At 35.8% G+C, this 16,084-nt stretch overlaps 1 pseudogene; it reads right to left on the reverse strand.

Moving 5' to 3' along the window:
* The window catches only part of LOC103349841 (sodium- and chloride-dependent creatine transporter 1 pseudogene), a 155,565-nt pseudogene that overhangs the window by 43,341 nt on the left and 96,140 nt on the right, over positions 1 to 16,084 (reverse strand).

Raw genomic sequence — 16,084 nt, forward strand, 5'->3', positions numbered from 1 at the left:
AGTGATTCAAAAATCAACATTTAACAATTATGTACAAAGAAAAGTGCATATAAATGATGGTTATGGCACCTATTAGGCTACACCAGTCAATTAACATAATCCAAGGGTTTCATTTGGTCAAGAACAGTTTTACAGTTTTCCTAAAGATATAAATAATAATAATGATGATAATAATATTTATAATAACTGAATTTATTGATTATCTGTCTACTATTCTCTGGACTATATGTGCTTCTCACTCATTAACTTGTTTGATCTTTAACATGAGAATTTGGTATAAATAGCCTCATTTCCACAATTTCAGAATAGACATCAGGGTTTAGAGAGGTTGCTTGCAGGACCTTCATGCTAATCGATGTTCCTCTGCTTCGAACATCACCATTGTCTCATTGTCAAGTCCTAGTCAACATAAGCATTGCCTAAATTGCCGGTGACAACACATATTCTGATATCTCAAGCCCAATGTTTTCATTCTATAGGATGCTGTGTATTTGGTTCTGGATTTTAATATCCATTCCAAAATGAAGCTGATAAGATTCACACTATCATAAGGACTCAAAAACTTTTAACAGATTTTTTTTTGAGTATGTGGATGTATAGACGAATGCTGTGTATTTTCCACCTGGTCAGAATATTACAGAAAACCATTTGGCATTTAGAATTAGCATTCTCAATATCTAATATTCATAAATGTATCAGTGACAAGGCATAAGTAAACCAGTATGGTGGTACAAGTCTCAATAGTCTATGTTACCCTCATTGATTTCCTAGGTGGTATTTTGCCACTTGAGAAAGAACTACTTCAAAAGCAATACAAAGAAGACAAGTTGGATCCCAGGACTGCGTTAGAAAGAATATCTTTCAAATAATCAATAGCTACATGAAGTGGATATGGAATATAAATTCCATCTTGTAATTCTATTGTCAGAACATTCTTCTGCTTTAACACTTGCCCTGATTCTCACATCCAAAGGCTATCTTTACTGTAAATTGCAACAGAATGTAGTGTGAATGTAGCATATATTCACATCAACATCTTCTCAGATGAAACTTTCCATTTATTTGACACACAGGTAATAAAAAGTGTTGCTAGTAATAATATATATGATGTATAAAATGTTCTTTCTCTGGAAACTATAATCAGTAACACTTCAACGTATTGCATTCTCATTTGACAAGCCTATTCCTAGCTTGTGCCATTCCAGCACAATTAAATCCATGAACATCATTCATTATTTTTAATCACTAACACTTATTGTGTACTTATTGTACAAGGACAGGCTTCATTTTAGAGGACAAACAAAAAACAGTTGACCTTTCAAAATTATATTAATGCTGGCAGGCATCGTGGCTCAGTAGGCTAACCCTACGCCTGTGGCACCGGTACCCCGGGTTCTTGTCCCGGTTGCGGCGCCAGATTCTGTCCCGGTTGCTCCTCTTCCATTCCAGCTCTCTGCTGTGGCCTGAGAAGGCAATGGCGGATGGCCCAAGTGCTTAGGCCCTGCACCCGCATGGGAGATGAGGAGGAAGCACCTGGCTCCTGGCTTCAGATTGGTGCAGCACGCTGGCCATAGCAGCCATTTGGGGGTGAACCAATGGAAGGAAGACCTTTCTCTCTGTCTCTCTCTCTCTTACTGTCTAACTCTTCCCATCCAAAAAAACCAGTATATTAATGCTTACAACAACTTTTTTGAACCACTGTACATGTTAAAACAAGTATTTATACTTATTTATATTCATGATTTATTAATAAATACTATTTTTACTTTACATCATTTGAAAATTATCACATTAGAATACTAATGTAAATATACTACTCCTACAAAATAATAAGTAAAATAATAACAATACTATATATATATATATATTTTACCACAATCATCTTATTGAGAATAATAAAATTAAAATAAAGGTAAATATTTAAATATACATTTTAGAACACTCAGCTTCAACAGAGAGCTTAAAAATTACACTAAAACATAATTGGGTTACTGTACTATTGGGAAATTTGAGCTGTCATATTTGAGGGCTAAAACAATTGTGTTATAGATATGCCTAAGTGGAACACAGGTCAAATTCTGTAAAGACAATAACTAAAGTGTTAATACGATAGATGCTGGATTAAAAACTAGATTCAAATTCCTAATGTGCTAATGACTTCTGGGTTTTGTCTGCTACAATTTATTTAACTCTCCTGAACTTGGGTTTTCTTGTCTTTGTATTTGGGAAAATAAAGTCTCAATTGTTTTTAGTCAAAAAGCCATGTGAAACAATGAAAATTAAGTCCTTACCATAATATTTCACACATAGCGCTATAAACAATTATGTGGGAATATTACTTTAAGGCACTCAAGTGCAAATAAGTGAGTTTAAGCTGTATTCTGCATTTACCTGCATTTGAAAAATTGAGAAGGATATAGGAAACCTTCTGACTTCATATCCATGAGATGGGGCTAATGTTAGTATTAATTATGTAAAGTAGTTTATTGAAGTATTTTTTTTCTCTTTTTAAAAAAGATATATTCATTTATTTCACAGTCAGATATATGTGTGTGTATATATATATATACACACATACATACGTATGTGTGTGTGTGTAAATATATATACATATATATATATATATAGAGAGAGAGAGAGAGAGAGAGAGAGCAAAAGACAGAGAGATCTTCCATCTGCTGGTCCATTCTTGCAACAGACAGGGCTGGGCCAGGCCAAAGCCAGGAGCCAGGAGCCCCATCTGGATCTCCCACATGGGTTGTAGGGGCCCAAATACTTAGCCCTTCTTCTGGTGCTTTTCTCAGGACATTGGCGGGGAGTTGGATTGGAAGTGGAAAGGCTGGGAAATGAATCTGTGCCTCAATGGTATGCCAGCATCACAGGCAGCAGCTGTACCACAAGGCCAGCCCTGAGAATTTTTTTTTTTCATGCAACAGAATCTCATTAAGTGTTCACTGTTACTGTTACTATTAGGTTCAAAGCATATTCTTTTTTTTTTTTTTTGAAAAGACACATTTATAGTTACTGCCCATTTTTCTGTGTGCATATTTTCTGAGCACTGAGTCACCTAAAAAAAGTTTAACACCAAGTTTAGTCCAACTAAAGAACAACTTTAACCTGGATTAGCTCACTTCATCAAAAGTTTGGATTACCTTGGGGATTAAAAATAAGTTAAAAAAATGACGTTTCTAAAACAAAATTACAGAATGTTTTCCAAAGTTTACTTTAATGCATGTTGCAATATCCTGGACGTTGTTTCTCTCTTTCAATTTGACTGAAATTATTATTATAGTAATCTCTGATCTTTGGGGAATACATTTCAAGGTTCTTGTTGGGGGTTGGTGCTGTGGCACAGAAAGTTAAGCTGCTGGCATCGCATATGGGCTCTGGTTTGAGTCCCTGCTGCTCCACTTCTGATCCAGCTCCCTGCCTATGCCCATGGGAAAGCAGCGAAAGATGGCCTAAATCCTGAGTCTTCTGCTACCCTCATGGGAGACCAGGAGGAAGCTCTTGGCTCCTGGCTTCAGCCTGGCCCAACTCTGGCCATTGCGACCATTTGGGGAGTGAATCAGGGATGGAAGATTCTCTCTCTCTGAATCATTCTCTCTCTCTGTGTGTCTATGCCCTTCAAATAAATAAATCTTAAAAAAAGATTCTTTGTGAATGCCTGAAAACATAGTTAGTACCAAAACCCATATGTAATGTATTGTTTCCTATGCATACATATCTACAATAATGTTTAATTTATACATTAGTCAAAATAAGAGAAAAATAGTATTGATAAAATAGAACATTTGTAACAACATAGAGTAATGAATGTTTTGTGAATGTGGTTTCTTTCTATCAAAGTATGTTATATTATACCTACTCTTTTTGCTCTTAAAATGGCATGAAATAATACAATGCCAATATGATAAATTGAAGTGAGGTGGATGCTGTAGATACTGTGATGTAATGTCAGGCTATTCATAAAGGCTACTTGAACACAAGTCATTCTGGGACAGTCAACCTGATAACTGAGGCTACTGCTAATTTACTAGCAAGAAGGTAATGGGATATATACATATCTTAGATATGCTTCATGTCAAAGGAGCGATTCATATCTGGGCATAATGGAGCAAAAAAGGTACAAGATTTAAGCATACAATTTAAATCTTACAACTTGTTTATTTCTGAAATTTTCCTTTTGATACTTTGGAATATTAATATCAAAGACTAGTTGTAACTGAAATTTCAGAAGGCAAAATTGAAGATAAGGAGGGGCTACTGTAATTGTAATTAAACAAATTCTGATATACTATTTGTAAGAGTAGTATGTTAAATTTGTTTTATTTCTTTATATTCCTATAAACATTTTCAGAATTTCTACCAATGTGGAACAAGATAGCCCTATTGCATATGTCAACCAAAATAGGCAAGATGATTGCAAGTCATGTCTGTAATTAAGAGGAACACATTTCAAGACAGTATCCTTCTTACGTCATTAGAACCTGAAAGAAATATTGCCAGAAGAAGAAGAAGCAAAGAACAACATACTACCATTCTACTATCTGACCCACACACAATTCTTATAAAAATTCTGGTCTGCGGTGGGCACTGTGTGCAGTGGGTTAAGCCACTGTTTGAGATTCCTGCACCTGGTAGGAGCATGCCAGTTACAGTCCCAGATTTTTCACTCCTGATTGAACTTTCTGCTAATGCATTATAGGAGGGCCCTTGACATTCTCCTAGGAGATGTGGATGCAGTTCTTGGCTGCAGATTTGGGCGTGGCCAAGTACTGACTATGGCAGACATTTGGAGAGTGAATCAACAGATGGAAGATCTTTTTGTGTCTGTCTCTCATGCTCTCTCTGCCTTTCAGGTAGATGAAAATAAATAATTAGACATTAAGAGAAATCTTGGTCTGGAAGATAAAGAAGTTATAAAAACATTAAGAATGTTGTTTTCTGACATGAAGAACAAGAAAAGCAAAGCATACACACTCACAAATAATGCTGTAGAACAATCATCCATACTGCAAGTCTGAAGAGTAACAATAGTCTTTGGGAGACCCAGAGAACATCCTCTTGGGATATGAAGTGTGCATTTATGGATGATGCCCTCTGAGACAGTGAAAGACATTTTATTTGATATAACTTACAAAACAAAATTCAAGTACATTCTGAGCTTTTATACAACTTGCTAAAATTCCAAACTGGGTATGGCACTACTTGTTGATGCTTCTCACTTCCTACAGTTAAGAAATGATGCAAAAAACTCAACCACTTTTAGTTTTAAGAAGGCTAGACATGTGAAAACACTGCTATTGTGGGAGAAAAGGTCACTGGTTTTCTAAACACGAAGTCTTAGCAACCATGATAAAGAAAGAATTCATTTTATTGAATGAATGATGAGACAAGAAGGTCAAAGTAGCTTGAAAGGAACAATAGCAGGTCATGAACTTATAAATCTTGGAAGAACTTTCACTCATTTACAGGCCCATGATTATCATACAATTTTGCAAAGTGCAAAAAGCATTGGGAGGTCATTCATGCTGATACAAGGTACCAATTAAAACTAAAAATATTGAAATTTTACTAAGTCTCGATCCGTATATTGTATACTGTTATGCAGAAGATAACAGAGAATCAACGTGTTAATAAACTTCTAATTTTTCAATAACAGGTTATTTTCAATTAAAGTAAAAACAATCTATTCAAATTAACTTACATATTACTATTTTGTCTACTCTCTTTCTTTATTTTGTAAATTAACTTGCCTAATTATAAATTAAACTGATCAAGTTTGAATGTAATGAATGAAGATAAATATGAATATTTCCTTAATTCCAATGATTTTTTTCTGTAAATGCTAGATTTTAACAGCAGAGAAGGGAATCATCAATTCAAAGCATCTCTATAATAATTCCCATCAAATTCTAGGGGGATTGGAGGCAATACATACATATAACACATGCACACAAACACACACACACACACACACACACATATATATATATTCAAAATGTTCATGGAAAATATGTATCGTGAGACAACCATACCAATTTCAAACTTTTTGCACTACAATAAGCTTTAACTTCCAATTACATTTTTCACAAACTTTTTGGAATTCCTTCATTAGTGTTTAGGTATTGATGTATAAATAAATACATATACATATTTATAAACATAAACAGGCATTGTAGAGCATAGTTTACTTAATTTTAATTACTTGTGGTATATCTTCATAAAATGCAATAAACTTTATGTAAAACATAGGAATATATTTTGCATTGTTTATAATATTTAGAATAAAATACCGAGCACATCATGTACTAAACAGACATTTGCAAATTCTTGAAGTTAATTTTTTTATCATTTTAATTGCATAAATTATTCTCTGAGGATTTGAGCATAGTATTTGTTTATGTTTTTGTTTCCATTAAATGAATCAAACATTAACTTCCATTTTAAATTCTGGCATATAAAGAGCTTGGAAGTCAACACTTCTGCTCTTTAAATAAACAAACTGAAAAAGCTAAACATAGCAAATATGAGTGCCTTTTTTAGATCCATGAAATAATTAATTGCAAATAAATTTCCATCCAGAATCTGAGAAGTGAGTTGAACTTGGATGCAGTTACAACGAGATCTCCTTACTTGTAGAAAAGTTGATGGAAAAAACTTGCAGAAACACTTAAATGGTAATTTGATGAATTTCTGGAAGCTAAGAGTAGCCTGGCATGAGAGTGAGAAATTACTGGAGGCTACAGTCTTGGGAGAGCCCAGAACTTTCATAGATTTAACATCCAAAAATTCCACCAAGTTCACATGGGGAAGCTCCAAGAAAGATCTCCTTCTGTCCCTGGCAGCAGGAAAGGGAGAATAATCATCATAAAACACTTGCAGAACATTTTTCATCAGAAAGGCCAGTTTCCATGGGAAAAGACTACTAGAGCCACATCCCAGGTGCAGCCCCTTCTACTGTTTGTCTTCATTTAAGAGAGAGAAAAATGGTATTCTATCAGAAAAAAAAAAAAAAAAAAAAACACTTGAAGATCCACAGGTTTGGAGCTATTAAATATTGACTTAATTACATAATTAAAAATTCTCTCACACTTTACCACTAACTGAAAAGGGTTGCAGTTTAACAGTGGATTACGTCTGGAAGAAGAGATTCAGATTCTCTGAGGAGTAGTACTTACAGAATACAAAAGTCAGAAAGTGAGGCAAAATAATTCCAGTAAAAATTTGAATTCCCTGATCCCAGCAACGATAGTGAACAATAAATACAGACCAAATCCTACTCACGTTGTCACACGTTCTCACACTAGAAGCCTACTTTCTTCAGTATCTGTTTGTCTGATGTAAGATGCATGGCTTACAAAAATGCAAAACATGCTAAAAGACAAGAAACAACTCAGCTTGAAGAAGAAGAAAAACAAGTATCAGAACAAGGCTCAGATATGATGCAGACATTGGAATATCAGGGCATTTAAAATAACTGTTCATATATTAAGAATTTTCATGGAAAAAAAACAGGAAATATGCAAGAACAGATGGGTCATGAAAGCAGAGAGATGGAAAATCTAAAAAAGAATCAGAAGGAAATGTGAGTTATCACAAACAATTTAACAGAAAAAAAAATCCCTACAATGGATTACACAGCATTCTGAACACAGGTCCAGAAAAAAAAAAAATGAGATTACTGGAACATAGGTCATAGAAACCTCCCTAAACGAAATGTAAATTTAGTAAAGGAGGGGTCAGAACTGTGGAGTAAAATGTTAAGCCTCTTTCTGTAGCACAGCCATCCCATATGGGCACTGATTGAGTCAAAGCTTTCCCACTTCAGATCCAGCTTCCTGCTAATGTGCCTGGGAAAGCAGCAGAGGATGACCCAAGGGCTTGGGCCCCTGCACCCACATGGGAGACCCAGAGGAAGCCCCTTGGTCCTGGCTTAGGCCAGGTCCAGCCCCAGCCCCAACCATTACAGCCATTTGTGGAGTGTACCAGATGATGAAAGATTCTCTCTCTCTCTCTCTCGCTCTCGCTCTCTCTCTTTCTTTCTCTCTCTCTGTTTATCTCCCTCCTTCTCTCTCTGTATCTCTGCCTTTCAAATAAATAAATAAATCTTTAAAAAATAAAATATAATAAAAATGGCAAACAAAAAAGTGCTTTAGAGTATAAAATTCAAAAATATTGTGGCACACACAAAATATGTGACATATGCATAATTGGAACACCAGAGAGAGAGAAAAGAGAACAACAAAGAGAGAACAGAAGAAATAATTGCAAAAAGACATGATTAACCTGAAAAGCACTATCAGTTAAACTGATCTGATTATTTTTGTAATACATTTCATTCAATAAAATCAGAATACATATTTTCTTGTCTTTTTTTCAGCAAAAAAAAAGACACTTCCTAGACCCTAAAACCTGTAACAATAATGGCTAAGCCAGGCCCAAATTAGAAGCCCAGAACTCCATCTGGATCTCCCACAGAGGTTCAGGGATCCTAGTATTTGGGCTAAGCTCTCCTGCCTTCTCAGTGCAGTAGTAGGGAGCTGGATTTGAAGCAGAGTAGCAGAAATTCAAACCAGCACTCTGATATGGTATGTGGGCATCTCAAGTGCTAGCTTATCATGGTATTATCACAATGCCTTCTCCAGGAACAGAAACTTCTAAAGAACCTGTAACATGTGGAACCCAACAGTCCATAAAAATAATTAACAGATATTTAAGTTACACAGCCTCTTTCAACATTCAAAAATCATTTAAAGTAATTAACTACATCAAAGACTGAAGAAAAGAGAAGGTTTAATATTACTCGAGACAGAATGAGACAGACATTCCAACATGTATTTATGTGAAAACACTAAAAAAACTAAAAATAGATTTGAATTTCTCAATTTGATAACAATACCAACAAAAATCTACAGCTAGTAGCTAATATCATATTTAATTGTAAGAGACTAGGCACTTACCCAGTTATGTTCAGAAAAAAGGTATAATGTCCTCTTTCAAGTATCATGTTTAATGCCCTATGTGTAACACTGGAATAAGAAAAAATATTTTTAAATTATACATATTGTAGTCAGGAAATAAAAATGTTTATTATGTTATTTACAGATGACATGATTTTTTTAAAATTTCACTTGTATATAGTAAATTTTAAAATAGTCACTGATCATTAAAACTATAGCACTGTATCATTCTAAACAATTTGAAAAATACTTAACACAATGTATGACAAAATGTATTTGCAGAAAAACTGGTAAATACAGGAAGTTCTTATTGTTTCTTGCTTTGTTTATCGACTTTTTAAAAATTTTAGCTCTCGTATATGTGGGAGAACATGCTATATTTTTCTTTCTGTGTCCAGCAAATTTCATTCAACATGATGTCCTCTAGTTGCAAAAAAATTAAATCAAATGATAGAATTGTATTCATCTGTTAAAAGATTTATTTATTTTATTTGAAAGAGTTAGAGAGAGAGAGAAAGAGAGAGAGGTTGAAAAGTCTTTCATCTGCTGTTTCACTCCCCAAATGCCTGCAACGGCTGGAACTGCGCCGATCTGAAGCCAAGAGCCAGGAGCTTCTTCCGAGTCTTCCACGTTCCCACATGGGTGCAGAGACCCAAGGACTTCTGCCATCTTCTACTGCTTTCCTAGGCCATTATCAGAGAGCTAGACGGGAAGTGGAGCAGCCTGGTCTCAAAGCAGCAACCTTATGGGATGCCAGCACTGTAGGCGGCAGCTTTACCCGCTATGCCACATCACTGGCCCCAGAATTGTATTCATTTTTACAGTTGAATAGCATTCCATTATGTGTGCTTGTGTAAAATATATACAAAACTTTATCCATTCATTTGATGCTAGACAGCTTGTTTAATTCCATATTTTATCTATTGTGAACTGCTTTGCTGTAAACATGATGATGCATTTTTTAACCTATAAATCTTTTATTTCAGGTATGCAAACTTCATGCATTTAAAATATACAAATTTAGGAGCAAAATGGTTCTTCCCACCGCATCCATACCCCAACCTTCTTCCTCTTCCTTTTCTTCTTACTTTTTATAAGATCTATTTTCAATTATCTTTATACTTGTAAGATTAACTCTACACTAAGCAAGGAATTCAAAAAATAGTATGAACCAAAAAAATGTTGCTCAATAGTCAACACAGATTGTTGAAAGTCATCTCAACACAAAATTGTCAATTTCACTTCTATAGATTACCTTTTAGGCACTCTATTAGTTACCACACATCAGGGAGAACATATAGTATTTGTATTTTGGGGACTGATTTCACTAAGTATATAATGTTTTTCAGTTTCATCCATTTTATCACAAAAGCCAGGATTTAATTTTTTTACGACCGTGTAGTGTTGCAAGGTGTACATATGCCGTAATTTCTTTATATAGTCTTTAGTTGATGGACATCTGGGTTGACTCCATACCTTAGCTACTGTGAATGGGGTTTCAGTAAACATGGGGGTACAGGTTTCTGTAATAAAACATGTTCATGTCCATTTGGTATATACCCGATAGTGGGATTGTTAGATTATATGTAAAGTCTATTTCTAATTTTTTTTTTAGAAATCTCCATACTGTTTTCCATAGTGACTTCAGTAAATAACATTCCCACCAACAATGTATAGACACAATTGTTCATGCAGAAAATTCCACATAATTAATAGATATATACCTGGAACTAATAAGTTATTATAGTAATATCATCAGAAACATGATTAATAGATACAAATCACATCAATAAATAATTGGAACTTGAAAAAACATACCATTTGGAACAGCACCACCGAAATTAAATAAGTAGAAATTTAAGAAATATTTGAAATTCTATATAAAAATATGAAACTGATGGAATAAATAATAATATATAAATGGAGAAACACTTGTTACCTTTGAATTGGAAGGGTCAACAATGCAAATATATTAATTTTTCCTGCTTGATCTACAGTTTTTCTTTTAACGATTTATTTATTTTATTTGAAAATGAGTGCTACCAAGAGAAGGAGAGAGAGGGAGACAGAGAGAAACAGAGGAGAGGGAGAGAGGTTTTCCATCCTCTGATTCATTTCTCAAACACTTTCAAGTGCCAGAGGTTAATTTAGGCTGAAGCTAGGAGCTGGGAATTCTCTCCCACGTGGGTGGCAGCAAATCAATTACTTGGGTCATTATCTGCTCCCTCCCAGGCTAATCAGCAAGAACCTGATTGGATTTTCTGACACTTTTAGCAGAGAGGACAATAAGCAATGACAATTCTCTAGAAATTAACACACTTACCACCCAGATCTTTGTGCCTAAATACCATTGTCCAATAAAAGCAACCACGGCTCTTGGAAAAAAAAATTTCACCTGGGGCATTGTGTAGTGACAGAAATTAGGAAATGGTTGGTTTTAATAAATACATATAAAACATAAAAAACTATGATAATGGTTGCATATCAGAATTATTAAATTTAACCAATTTAAACAACTTTATATGATCAAAGCTGGAGCAATTTGAGCATTAGTATAAATAAACTAGTAATGAATTATTCAATAAAGTACAATACAAGAAACCATAAATTCTTATTCTTATAAATTAATGATTGAAAAAATAAATGCATGATGAAAATATACACATCTCCTACACAGAAAGTTTTCAAATAATTTATACAGAAATTCTGTCATCAATAAGGTGGAGCCTTACTATGCTCTCTTTAAATGTGGGCTGTGAATACTCACTTTTCTCTCAGAGCACATCGTGGGGAAAGAGTAATGTCATGGTGGAGAAACTTCATGAAAGCCATCTCAGCCAGATAACCACAATTAGAGCCAACGGTGAGGATTTATGTGAGAGTCACATTGACGGTTTGTACCCATGACATAATGTGGTAGAAATGGCACTCTAACAGGGCAAATATCGGAAATTTTTCAAGTTAGGGAAATTCTTAGGACTTTGTAGCACAACAGTATCACTCTGGGATATTCTAGAGAATACCTGTAGTAGTCCTTCAAACCATCAAGGTCATCAAAACATAAGAATGTCTGAGAAAATATAGAAGCCAAGATGAGCTGAAGGAGACATGACAATTAAGTATAAAATGATATCCTGCATGGAATTCTGAAACAGAAAAATGACTTCAGCTTAAGAACAAAAGGAAATATAAATAAAATCATAACTTCAGATACGATAATGTGTCAACATTGTTTCATTACACTAACCAATTTTCCGTAATAATGTTGGATAATAATACAAGAAACCGAGTGTGGGGCATGTAGAAACTGTTTTGGATAGTTTGGGCAGTTGTGACGAAATACCATTAACTGAATATATTACGTGACAAATTTTCATTTCGCATAGTTCTGGAATCCCGGAAGTTCCAGATGAAGGTACCCACAGGTTCAGTGTCTGGTGAAGGTTTACTTCCTGGTTGTTAGATGGCAGTCTTATTGTAATTTAGTTCAGTTTAATTAGTTTATTTGAAAGGCAAAATGCTAAAGAGAGGGGAAAAGAGAAAGAGACAGACAGAGAAAGTGAAAGAGACAGAAAATGAATCTTCTACTCGTGGTTCATTCCTCAAAGGCTTGTAATAACCTAAAATAAGTCAGGCCTATTCCTGAAGCCAGAACACCTTCCAGGCTTTCCATGTTGATGGCAGAGACTCAAGCACTTGAGCCTTCATCTACTGCCTTCCAGGTACATTATCAAGAAGTCGGCCGGCGCCGTGGCTCAATAGGCTAATCCTCCACCTTGCGGCGCCGGCACACCGGGTTCTAGTCCTGGTCGGGGCGCCGGATTCTGTCCCGGTTGCCCCTCTTCCAGGCCAGCTCTCTGCTATGGCCAGGGAGTGCAGTGGAGGATGGCCCAGGTGCTTGGGCCCTGCACCCCATGGGAGACCAGGAAAAGCACCTGGATCCTGGCTCCTGCCATCGGATCAGCGCGGTGCGCCGGCTGCAGCGGCGGCCATTGGAGGGTGAATCAACGGCAAAAGGAAGACCTTTCTCTCTCTGTCTCTCTCTCTCACTGTCCACTCTGCCTGTCAAAAAAAAAAAAAAAAAAAAAAAAAAAAAAAAAAAGTCGTATAAGGAGTGAAGGTACTCTTCTTGTGTCCTGGCATGGCAGAGAAAGGCAGCGATATCTCTTGCTACTCTTAACAAGATATTAATCTCAAATGACCTTGTCTAATCATATTTATCTCCTAAGACTGTATCACCTAATGCCATCACATTAGGAGACACAGTTTCAACATTTGGATTTTGGAGGAGACACAGCATAAAGTTCATAAACCAAACTTTCCATATTATCTTCACAGTATTACTTGGAGACCAAACTGTTATGAAATAAAAAAAGATGTTTCAAATAAAATTTAATTTAGTTAGCGCCAACAACTCATTTTGTATTGATGATAATGTATTTTTCAGTCCTCTTTGTCTTTTTACTTTTTTTAGCAACTTTATACATGTAATGTTTATACTGGGAAACATCAAATCAATTGTCTAAAATTGTGTAAGTTTATTTTCGTCATTTTTATAAGCTAACCAGCAATGTTGTTACAAAGATTAAGAGTAATGCAGTAACATCAGTGTATTGACTTAACCAATATTTGTCCAGCATATACTCCATGTACCAGAGACTGCCCAAAGTAACAGGAATACAGATAGACATATCCTGTTCATCTGTTATTTAAAAGACAGCAGGAAATCTACTATTCAAGTGAAAAACCCCAAACCAAAGAAGCAAAACCAAAGGTAACAATAAATTTATAGTCCAATCTATCTAGAAATTTCCTGATAATCTTTATAAATAATAGAGTGCTGTGACATGAAATAGCATTTCTTATGATTGTGGCTTATTAAATTAAATTAACTAAAATTAGATCAGAACTTTAAAAAAATTCGTAGTTCACACTAAAATTTCCTGTTTATCTTAATCACCAACTCTTAAAACCAACTCTGTAGAAACTTGTTTCACACTCTTTTTTTTTTTTTTTTTTTTTTGGAGTAAGCTTGACTGAGACATAGAGGTTTATTGTTTCTTAATAATATGCTGCAGTTATAACCCAACACACATTGATTTCTCCCCTAAATCAATATTAGTCATATAAAACCGGATGGCATTCCATAAAGTTGATGTAATTAAAGCCTCAAAATGCTTGGCTCTGAGTTTATCAAACTGAGATAATGCTGAGTGGGCCTGAGTCAACTGAGTGAAAGTCTGGAAAACAGACTGCCTCTTCTCTGAGGTTTAGTTCTTTCTTTCCTCGAGGTAATGAGCTGCCACGTTGTGAAAGAGCCTGGGAGAGGATTGTGGTACAGCCACAAAGTAAGACGCTAAGGAAAATGCCAAGGTATGTCCTGAGAAGAAATGGAAGCTTTGTTTCTACAAGAGACTGAATTCTATCAACACCTACATGGAGTTTTGAAGAGTCACAAGCTCCATTAGGAAAGTAAATTCAGGTGCTGACGCTGTGGTATAGTAGGTTAAGCATCTACCTATAGTACCCGCATCCCATTTGGCCATTGGTTCAAGTCATAGCTGCTCCACTTCCAATCCAGTTACAGGAAAGACAGTAGAAGATGACCTGAGTGCTTGGGCCCCTATAACTGCGAGGGAGACCAGGAAGATGCTCCTGGCTCCTGGCTTCCTATTGGCTCAGGTCCAGCTGTTGTGGCCACTGTGGGAGAGAACAGCAGATGGAAGACCTCTCTCTCTGCCTTTCAAGTAACCCCTTGATGAGAGCCTTGTGAAATCCTGAGTAGAGGCTCCACCTAAGCCATATCTATATTTCTCATCTATAGAAACTGTGAGATAATGAATGTGTGTTGTTTTAATGTCCTGAATGTATGGTAATTTGCTAACTGTAACAGATAAATAATAAAGTCCATGCAACTCTATATTTCATAATCTATGAAGTATTAAAAGACACAGTGTTTGATGTTTAGAAAAGATCAAAAACATTCTATAATAACTGTGTGGAGCAACTCGGACTAGACTAAGTTACTGGAATTAAGACTTATTCTATGCATCTGCTCTCCCACAATATGGCGCTGGGAGAGGAGGAAACAGCTTCTACGCAGCTGCCTCCAGTTCAACCAATAAACAGCAGGACCTGCTCCTGATTAGAGGAGAGCAGCGTACTCGGCGTGTGGGTAGCAGAGTTGGGATTGGTGGAAGAGGACTATAAAGGAGGAGAGAGACAACATGCACCAGGAACATCTATCTGAAGGAACACCTGAGCAGCCCCCGAGAGAGCCGGCCGGCGGTGTGCCGCTCCCCCGCGGAAGTGGGGAAAGTGGCAGGGGGAACCGCCCTTCCACGGAGGTGGAAGGGTCGGTAGCCAACCCGGGAAGGACCAGCAGCAAACCCGGGAAGGGCTGAGCAGACAAAAGAACAGCGCAGGGTCCTGTGTCGTTCCTCCACGAAGACAGGGAGTGACAAATAACCATTATCTTCTTTATCTTTTTTTTTAACTTCTTTTTTTTTAAACTTTTATTTAATGAATATAAATTTCCAAAGTACAGCTTATGGATTACAATGGCTTCCCCCCCATAACATCCATAATTTGCATATGAGCACACACACACTGCCGTGTGGATCTTCAGTCTGTACCGTTTGGTTTGCATCAGGCCAATGAGTGTCAGCAAGCACAAACTGAACAAAGGCTTCAAATTGCTTGTATGGTTTAATTTGCTTTTTCTTCAGATAACTTAGGATGAAAAAAAAATAAAAGAAAAAAAGAAAAACATGCTATAGGTGCCCAGTTTCTCTTTCCTATAATGTTTAAAATGCTTTTAATTGACATGATGCCTATCTTAGAATAGAACCAAACCCTCTGGCTGCTTAAACTATAGCTGCCAAGCTGAGCATTTTTCTATCAAACACAATCTTTCTATAAATCAGAGTTGCGAAAATAATTCCTTGTTATTGTAAACTACTGATATATTGTGTAGGCTGTTTCACAAAATTGTAGCAAGAACTTATACTATTATTGTCTTAGTGATAAATTTGAGCTATATTAAATTTATTTTATATGTTTAATTTTCATTATTTTATTTTATTCAAAATTAAATATATAAATGTTAAAATATGTTA

This window comes from Oryctolagus cuniculus, chromosome 5 (assembly GCF_051225735.1).
Source record: "Oryctolagus cuniculus isolate XC-2025 breed Fujian yellow rabbit chromosome 5, ASM5122573v1, whole genome shotgun sequence".
In the NCBI taxonomy this organism is placed as follows: Eukaryota; Metazoa; Chordata; class Mammalia; order Lagomorpha; family Leporidae; genus Oryctolagus; species Oryctolagus cuniculus.